At 41.1% G+C, this 9,944-nt stretch overlaps 1 long non-coding RNA gene across 2 annotated transcripts; it reads right to left on the bottom strand.

Annotated features, from left to right (window-relative positions):
• Nucleotides 1-1,177: 1,177 nt before the first annotated feature.
• On the bottom strand, nucleotides 1,178-9,943 carry LOC144296508 (uncharacterized). 2 transcript variants are annotated; one of them, XR_013363608.1, is made up of 8 exons: nucleotides 9,809-9,943; nucleotides 7,108-7,274; nucleotides 6,523-6,739; nucleotides 5,610-5,841; nucleotides 5,201-5,347; nucleotides 3,780-4,083; nucleotides 2,935-3,154; nucleotides 1,178-1,802 (listed from the first exon to the last, which is right to left on the bottom strand). It is a non-coding gene; the product is annotated as an uncharacterized LOC144296508 (long non-coding RNA). The 2 variants fall into 2 exon arrangements; XR_013363607.1 differs by lacking the exon at nucleotides 3,780-4,083 and having other exon boundaries at nucleotides 1,183-1,802.
• Nucleotide 9,944: the final 1 nt, after the last annotated feature.

The raw sequence follows: 9,944 nt of genomic DNA, 5'->3' as shown, positions 1-9,944 counted from the left end.
GAGACGCCTTGGAGAAGCTCTGTGCTGTACTGTTCGGAAGAGCCATTGGGAAAGTCTGATAATGATGCCACAGGGTACCACCTCCCCTGTCCGACCCCCAATATTGCATTTTGCTTTTCCCTTTAATTCAAAGTATAATTCACGATAGAGCCTTCATGTCTGTCGTCTGCCTTTTTTTTTGTTGTTCCATTCCTGTCTTGATAAAGCTTCTTTTATAACACCTAGCCCAACGCTTGGCACACATGAGCTGTCCAACAAATATAAATGATCGATAAAATATTATAAATGTTTTTCCTACAGGCAAGTCCCTAGATTTTGGCTGCTCAACCCTTTCTCGTCAAAACAGTAAAATGGTTCTTCCTATGCTCAGGTGATTTGCCTGAGACTTTACATTGCTTCCCATCAAACCTTCATGAAAAAGGTACACTTCCATTTTCCCCCAATTTATAGATAAGAGAACTGAGGAACAAAGAGGTTAAATGTGGTGAGCAGTAGCGCTGGGGATTGAACCCCAATAGTCTGCTTTCAGAGCAGAGCTCTTAACTTCCTAGTGAATTACTTCCTTCAAAAAGTCTAAGAGGTCAGGTGGAGGGATCCAGCTCCCTCCTCTCTGTTCTCTCTCTTCTTTGAGTGCTTTTGCCGGAATCATACCGTATGAAAACAAACCCTAAAAGTAACAGGAATAATAGGAATAATTACAACACCCTATCTCCCTCGCTGCCTTCCTGTCTTCCTCTCTGAGTTTCATGGAACAACACCCACATGTACCATGTCAGGCCCACACCAGGAACCAGAACCCCAAAGCTGGCTAAGAACTAGTCCCTTCCACAGAATCTCAGTCTTGTAGAAGAAGCAGAGGGGATAACAGCATTAACAACTTAACCCAAATAAACAAAGCTCAATGGAAGCATCTGGTAAACCTCAATGCAGATAATGTTGGCGGAAAGAGACAGAGGCCAGCAGAAAGCTGAGTTCATGAACAAATTAGGGGAAAAAAAAACTCTAGTCCAAGTCAGGACTGACTCCTGGCTCCTGAGGCTGTCACTGAGAAGTGTGGTCTATACAGCTCACAGGTAGGGAATAAATTGCTGCCAGATGTTCCTAAGGAATAAGCAAAAAGAAAGTGGCAAAATTACTAGGTTTCAAGTAAATCTCACTAGGCTTTACAGAGAGGACCAGAATAGAGAGGAATGGATCACATAAGCAAATAACTGAAGGAAAAGAAATTTAGCATTACTTAACAGTGTAATTTATCATTTTCCGGAGGAATATTTTAAGGGCAAAATTAAAGGTTCTATTTTGGTCTGGTATTTATTTAGGGGCATTTGTTTTGTGCCTGGGTTTATGTCTTAAGAGAGGTTGCAAGACACATGTAAGAGGAGTCCATTCATGGAATGGAGAAAGCTAGACATGTACTATCCCTACCAGAGGTCAAACCAAGGCCTGGGAAACACTGGTCCGAGGGAATATGGAAGATCCACTTCTCACAACTAGTTTACATTAAGGGGAGGAAGTATAACATCATAGAGCAAGGTGTCTGAAATCACAGAACCTACTAGGGCTCACTGTGATTTTCTAGCTATGCGACCATCGTCAGTTATATAACCTTTCAAAATCTTAACTTTTATCATCTGTAAGATGGAAATGAGGCTATTTTCTTCAGAGGTGTTTTGTTTTGTTTTTGTTTTTGTAATGATTAGATGAGATTTTTGCCTGTAAGTAGACTTCCTAGTGCTGGATCCATTGTAATGCCAGCTGTCCTTTGTTGTGGGTAGTGATGATGGTAGTGGAGATGAAGGTATCTGGAAGGGAAGGGGTAGGTTCTTTTACTACTTATTTCCACTGCAGCTATCTTCAACTCTCTACTTAAGTAAGTATAATAATTCACTTAAAAAAGAAAACCCGCTAAAACTAAAAAAAAAAATTAATAATCTGGGACCCTTTAGACATAAGTGCATTCTCAAATGCCCCTTGATGTCAAAATGCCAACCCATATATCTGTCTTTGGCAAGATTTGTGGGAGTCGATTCCCATAATGTTGATTTAAAAGCTTTGGCGACATGGTCCAAATATCTCCAATCTCTTCTTAATAAGGTTAGGGACTATATTTAAACCTTCACTGAATCCATTGATATTTTCTTCTTGTCGGGGTAAGGCTTACTTAATGTTACATTCTGCCTGTAAGTACATATGAGAGAAACATGGGATTTTTGGCTCTGGGACTGTTAACTTGGGAACTTGAAGTACTGTCTCTCTGTAAATGGGTGAACTACAATCACAAGTCTCCAACAACTACTGAAACAGGAAAGGGGTGTCCTTATTGCTTGGTGTTCACGCCACCTGTGATCTTCCAAGAAGAATCTTCCTTCATCCCTACTGGGGCTCTGCTGGACTTGCTCCCACCGCCCTCTCCCTTAAGACACCCCTAGAAACAGTAGTAGTAGCTACTCCCCTTCATGGTTTCAAATACCAGTCAGAAAGGCCATGCTATGGTATCAACTACAGCACCTAATTCCAACTACATCAACCTCCCAAATCACTTTGACTGAAACCATGCTGACAGGAAGGAGAAATCCAGAAATAATCCAGATTTGAATAAAGAAACCAGGAAGAGGGTCAATGTTTTGGAGAATTCAATATCAGGGCTTCCTACGCAAGGAAGTAGCAAATTTCTTTTCGAGCAAATGCTATTAACATTCTCTTTAAATTCAATGCTTTAACTCCACACGACACAGGGCGTTTGGCATGGACTGCATTTCCTGTCACAATTTATTTTGGAGTTAGAAAATGTTTTTGACTCAAAAACCAACTGAAAGCCTATTTCTCTGCTGTCATAAATCAAGTCGTCTCACCCAGCTCAGTAGGACTTAGGCCGTATCCAAGAATGGCCCACAAAATAGAAAGAGATGAAGAGCTTTTCCAAAGAGAGTGTACCTGCTGCCCGAGAAAGGATCGAGGGCATGGGATTTTCCAAACGATTTGGAGATAGTTCCTGAAGGCTGGGGATGGCCTTTTGAGTTATCTCACAGACTCTGCCTTCCCATTTCAACATCCTTGGAGGGTCTGGTCACCATGTTGGCAGGCTAGTGGGGTAAAATAGTTGTTTTTCTTTCATGATTGTTTCCATGAATGCCAAACCTCTTCTTGTGGATCCCTGAAGTCAGAAAGCACGTGTTAGGCTTCTGTGGGATGGCTCCACAGATGGAGCAGGATGGTTGACATTGAGCTTAAGTCACAGCACCTACCAGAGTTCATGGAACATGGGATACTCTCAGTAAACGCTTGACCAATGACGTGTCACATCTGCTGTTAAATTTGATTACTGCGTGTATCCTATTTATCTGTCAGCTTTTATTACCATTTAGGCATATCTTCGCAGACCATTAAATTTTCCACAACTTCGTTTCATAGCCAAATTTTTCATGAAGCCACTGGTACCACCCCTTGTGCCTTTATGACAGCCCTATTTAGACCACTTATCACACTATGCTGTATTGGCCTTTTGCTCAGCTCCACTACCCTTTAGACAAGGAGGGAGGATCTAGTGTTGTTTATCATTGTCACCCAGTGCCTAGCGCAGTAGACATCCTTTGGGAAGTGTTCAGTAAATGCCTATTGCATAAACAAAGTCTGACACCCAAAGTTAAAGCTTTGTATTTCTGAAGCATTTAAACTGACATCTATCAATTCTAAGGCTCCTGAAAAAAAAGGCTGTTTTCACCATAAATCAAAACTGGCTTGTACAATTTGCATGAGACAAACAACATCTTAATGCTAACCTTTACTTTCTATTGTGTGCTGTTCTCCTTCCTGCTAATTTTGCTGTCAGAGGTCCAGGAGGAGAGTGAAACACTTTAATTATGTCTCCTTTGCAAAAATGTAAAACACAAACCATAATTTTTAAGCATACTCTTTTCTTCAGGTGCTGTTTTGTTTTGTTTTGTTTAATGGCTGCCATCTCCTCTTTAAAAGTTAAGTCTAAAGCTGCCTTGGGCTTTATGGCACAAGAATGCAAAATATCTTCCTTCAACATTCTGTAAATATCTCTTGAGTTCTTATTACTGCAGGACACAGTTCCAGGAGCTAATGAGAGAGATAAAAGATGGACAAAATTGCTGATCACATTGAGCTTAAATTCTAGTGAAGGGGAGATGAGAATAAGCAAATACTTCAGAAAACATTAGGAAATGGTCCGTGTTCTAAAGAAAATAAAATAAATGGATGTCCAAGTCCAAAGGCTGCATCAGATTACTCTAGAATGGGTAGTCAGGGAAGGGCAATCTAAGAAGGTGGCATTAATCTGAGACCTGAATGAGCCACAGGAGTCAACCCATGAACCAGGGTTGCTCCAGGAAGGGGGGTTGGCAGGACACCCCAAGGTGGGAACACTTATGGCTTGGCCAAGGAACGGATCATCTTCTCCAGGCCTGCAGGCTCCTCTTAGGTAAGTGCCACAGAACAAATGTTTGTGTCAAAATTAACAGGTGGAAATCCTGACCCAATGTGATGGTGTTAGGAGGTGGAGTCTTTGGGAGATGAGCTGGTCATGAGCGTCGAACCCTCATGAGTGGGATCAGTGCTCTTATAAAAGAGACTCCAGAGAGCTCTCTCACCCCTTCCACCATGTGAGGACCCAGAAGATAGGCCATCTATGAACCAAGAAACAAGCCCTCACCAGACAAATCTGCTGGCACCTCGATCGTGGATTTTCCAGCCTATAGAACTGTGAGAAATAAATTTCTACTGTTTATAAGCCATGGTGTTCTGCTAGAGCAGCCCACATGGATTAAGACAGTAACCCCATGGAGCTGACCCCCAAGTCTAGCTCTAGCTCTACTTGCAAGAAAACCTGGCCCCACCAAAGACACTGTGACAGGAAAGAAGGAACTTAGCCAAGTTAATCACACAGCTATGTTTTGTTGGCATTGGCATAAACCAAACCCCTAAGGTCATCAGATCATCAACAACCTTTATAATGTTTTCTCTTTTTGGAAACTTAATACTGGAATAACCATCTTTCATATTTCTACGTGTGTTTTGTATACATGCATATACACGTACACACAAGGTTCAGAAGGGAATGATTTTCTTTGAGGATCCTGACTACATTTCTGTGAAATTATTTGTTCCACAATTTACATAGTAGAGAGGCAAAGCAGTCCAGAAACTCCCTGCTCTTGCCTTCTTCTTTTGCACATACCTGCTCTATATATCCATACTAAGTTAAACCCTTTACATCTGATCAGTCCAACCAGGAGTTTTTCTCACAAGTAGATTTTTCTGGGAGGCAGGGGCTGGTCTGTGGCCTTGAAGATGGACAGAAGAGGTTCATGCATCCTGTGCCACCCTGCAGGGAAACACAGAACCACCAGATTCTAGTATTACTAAGCAGGTCAAGTTTTTGCTTCCTACCTACAAAGCCTGTGGAGGGCTTTTCTTTTAAATTGTGTTTTTAATAAATAGTTCATCCACATGTATAAAGTATGTGAGCTATTGGTGATACTTGTCCTTGTTTTCTCATTTCATCTTTGTAGCAATCCCATGAGGTAGGTGTTACTCTGGCCTTTTAGAAGAGGAAAGGGTGGCCCAGGGAGGATATGCAAAATTACCTCTGGTCACACAGCTGATTTCTTCCCCTTTCAGCTGGGATCTGAATTGAGAGCTCAGGAAATCCACTTCTTTTTTGCTTTGGCATGCAATACTAGCTCATGACAGCCTAGTCTGGGCTCCCACGTGGGCCCTGCTTCGTTCTCCCCAGGGGCATGGCAGTTCGAATCTTGGGTTTGTTGGTGGGATTTTGCTTGCTCTGAAATTGCTGTAATTTGCTTCCTAAGAAATTTCCTGAATCATTGAAAATATACAGTAGGTGGCAAGAGAGTGGGAGATGGTGGCGGTGGAGGTAGGGAGGAACAGAAAGAGAAAGAATTAAAGGAAAGCTCACATTTTGGAGCTCCTGCTACATTCCAATACTGAGCAGGGCTCTTTATATGTAAGGAATCTCCTTAAAATTCTCCATCTCTCAGCCTTTGCCTCCTGGTGTTACCCTGATTACCCAGGAATCTGAGGTCAGCAGGCCCATGGAAAATCCCAAATACTAACTGGAAACAACAGCCACTCAATGATTTTTTTTTTTTTTTTTTTAAGTGTCTGAGATTAGAAGTCCCCAAAGCAAGCTTGCTGCTCTTGGGCACCTCTCTGTGGCCACCGCAAGAACATTCCAGAAAAACCATTAAAATGCATTGAGGAGCTGCTCAACGGAACAATAAACCCTTGGCTTTCTTCTAGTCTGTCTTTTCTGCTTCGTGTCACATTAAGAATATAAATGGTTGACAGAAATGTGCTTCTTAACTATTAGTGACTGTCTTCTGAGTGCTTTCTAACAGAAATATACGCTGAGAGGCTTTGGAATCATAAGCGGTCCAAGGGACATGCTGCACTGCCAGTCAGCTGGCAGCTCTCAGATGGGCTAATTAGTCTGCATCTCAGTTTCTTTATCTGTAAACTGGGATCCACAACCCCTACCTTTTAGGGATGCTGTGGAGATTAGATGAGACGAGGCATATGGATGTATCCAACTCATTCAGTGACTAAAAGAATGGGAGCTCCTTTCCTCTCTCTCTCCTTTGCTCTATACACAGCATGATTTCCATGGACAAGTCTGACATGGAACACTCTCAGATGAGAATAAATGTTGCTTTGTTTCTGAGCTCTGCCCCAAGTCTAAGGGAAAAGCACATTTCTAGGAAAACCAAAGAAAGTGAAAGAAGTTTGTGAGAGCAGGTTAGCTTCAGAGGCCTTTCATAGAGAGAAGCGATCTCTGATCACAGAGCTGAGTGAAAGGAAGTGTTTCTGGCAGGCCCTTCTGGACAGGCTTTCCACAAGGGGACCTGCCTAGAGCATTCTGGGCTGGCTGCAGACCCGGGCTGCCCCTTCCCCTTCTGGGACAGCAGCCGCCCTGCTGCGGCAGTCATGTTTGGGGCCACTGGGTGCACTCAGGATGCAGGAAGGGCAGCTCCTCCCCCAAAGGCCAAAATCAAAGGACCAAGTCCTTTTTCTCTATTTGTATTTATTTGGCGACTGCTGCAGCAAAGCTCTACCTGTGGCTACCTTTCACAACAGATGTCCTGTCTGCTTTCAGCTGCAGGAATGTTTCCAAAGCAGATGCCAACCACGTGCTGTTGCCCAAAGCTCCTATTTGCATAGCTGTAAAGGATCTAGAAGACTCACAGAGAAGCCAAGAAGATGGACAGCCAGGACCCAGTTGGTTCTCCTGTCTGGTAGGGAAGAGAAGGAAGGAGCCCTTAGGGAGGGAGAGCCCTCTGTGTGTCCCCAACTGCTCTGCTTTTACCTTTGCCATCTCCTTGAAAAAGAGCATGGCCTTTGGGTACCGAAAGGCCTGGGTTTGAATTTTGCTGTGTTATTTGGGGGCCAAGAGGCCCTGGTGAAACCACTAACCTTTGCTAGGTTTCAGATTGCACATCTGCAAAAGAAAGCCCACGATTTTGTGAGAAGAAAATATGATAACAAATGCAAAAACCTCACAGAGTTTTAAAAAATCAATTGGTTATTTTTTTAATTAATGGGGAATGATTTACCAATAGCTTCCTAGAAAATGAATACACTAGTGATATATTCATATAAAACATGTTTAAAACAATTAATAGGAAGACCGTATGCATTTAAAAATATATTGAAAAACGAAACCCAAAATGTTGATTATTTCTGGGTTACAAAATCTAAGGCAGTTTTTATTGCTTTATTTATAGTTATCTGTGTTTTCTCGTTTTTTGGCAATGAACATGTTTTGCTTATATAATAAAAAGTAGGGAGAGCCAAGACTGTATAAGAATCTTAACAGTTCAGAAGAATGTTCAAGATACATTTTTGTGAACAAAGGCTAGGATATGCATAATACCACACTATGCTATGTGTAGATAACACATAGAAACCGCAGTAAGGCTATAGAATAAAGCTCTTACAATCTCTATGTGGGGAAATTGTAGATGCTTTTCATTTTCTTTCTTTTTGTTTTGACACCACTTTTCCTACATTTTTACATTAGTTCTTTAAGTCCTGAAAGGAAAAAAAATTACAATGAAATTGTTTAAAAGACACTCAAAAGGAGAATAGACATTACTGATAGGAAACAAACATATAAAATAAGTTAATAGAAATAGATATATGGGTCATTAAGCATACAATGGTGAATAAATAGCATATCCAATATTCTGTAATGTCCCCAAATCACCTCATATCTTGTCTCAGTGCCTTTGCTCAAAGTCTCTGGAAAAGGCTATAGCACCTTACTGCACTGATTTGTTCACATATCCACTTTTCCCTCTTAAAGTGTAGGAACCAGGCCTCACGCACCTCTTTATCTTAATAAAGCAAAGTGACTAGAACATAATATGTGCTCAATAAATGTTGATTAAGTAGGTAAATTACTTAATTTAAAATCTGTTTCATGTCTACTCTAAGGTATATCGATCTCAATGCCTGCCAGTAGAGTCTGGTTATTGGGAAATCTCAGGCCAAAATTACAGTTGTAAGTCTGTATTATGAGGCATCGTAGGATTAACCAAAATAAAGATTATAACCTCACTAATATTGGAGCTAACCTAACAATAATTTATAAATAAAAAGAAAGCAAGAATGAAAACCCATGATCATAAAAAGACCGTATGTTTATTTGAAAGGCATCCTTGCCCAAATTGAATTTTGGCTATATCTGCGCACACGCACATAAGAAGAACTTCTTGATGTTGTTAAGTATTGCTTGTAGCTGGACTTCTTCCTGTGTTCATGCTCCATTATGGTTACACATTAGAATCACTGAGAATGTTTTCTTTTGTTTTTTTTTTTTAAACTATGACCCCAAGTTAATGAATCATAATGAATCTGGTATGATTCTGTTATCATACCAGAATCTCTGGCAATTTGAAATTAGAATTAAGAGTTATTTTCCTTTAAAAATGGAGGAAAGAAGTTATGTTTTAAAGCAATTTGAGTCCTTTATGGGAACACTCCATCTATATATAATCAACAGGGTGATCTTAAAATGTCATCTGAACTAGAACCCAACTGAACAAACCAAGACACATGATTATCCTAGCCGTGAACCATATTTTTAGGCTCATGCTTCTAAAGGATATGATCAAGAATGAACCCAGGACAATTAGCTGTTGCCTGATTGCCAGAATCCTGGCAAATTCTGTACCAAATGAATGTCCTGTCTTGGTAGTTTTGAAAAAAATAGGGATGGGAGTTTGGGACTGGGTAGAAAACTGACAGCTCTTTAAAAAAAAATTAGGGCACCTGGGTGGCTCAGTGGTTGAGCATCTGTCTGCCTTTGGCTCAGGGCATGATCCTGGGGTCCTGGGCAAGATCCCTGCATGGAGCTTGCTTCTCCCTCTGCCTATGTCTCTGCCTTTCTCTGTGTGTCTCTCATGAATAAATAAATAAAATATTTAAAAAATTATTATGCAGATACTAGAAGTAAAATATGCCCATGTATTTTCTTCTGTACAAGGATGTGGCTCCCCAGATAGCCAATAGCAGTCATGGAATGCTATGATGTCACTCAAACCTCCATCATCATCTCATGCCTGTGATGTCCTTACCCTTTCAGACTGGTCAAGGTTACCACTCTCTCTAGCCTCCTAGTCCCTACAGGTCTTTTCCATGGTAAAAACCTGATCCAGAATAAAGAACATTGTACATTTATGATGATAAGAATAGAAATTATTAGAGAGAGAATCAAATAACAAAGGCAGCTGTGGATATTGGAACAGGTCCTGAGTCTACTTACCTGGGTTGAAATCACATAACCCAGACTGCATTGCAGTCTGACCCCCTCTTGTGTGGGGGTTTGTAAGAAACAAAGAAAATAAGCAATCAAAGATATCCTTGGTTCATGGTTAATTTGCTGACTGTGGTGTTGCACA

This window comes from Canis aureus, chromosome 24 (genome assembly GCF_053574225.1).
Source record: "Canis aureus isolate CA01 chromosome 24, VMU_Caureus_v.1.0, whole genome shotgun sequence".
Lineage (NCBI taxonomy): Eukaryota > Metazoa > Chordata > Mammalia > Carnivora > Canidae > Canis > Canis aureus.
Note: the sequence above shows the minus strand (reverse complement) of the source record. Positions and strands in the feature narration are given on the sequence as shown.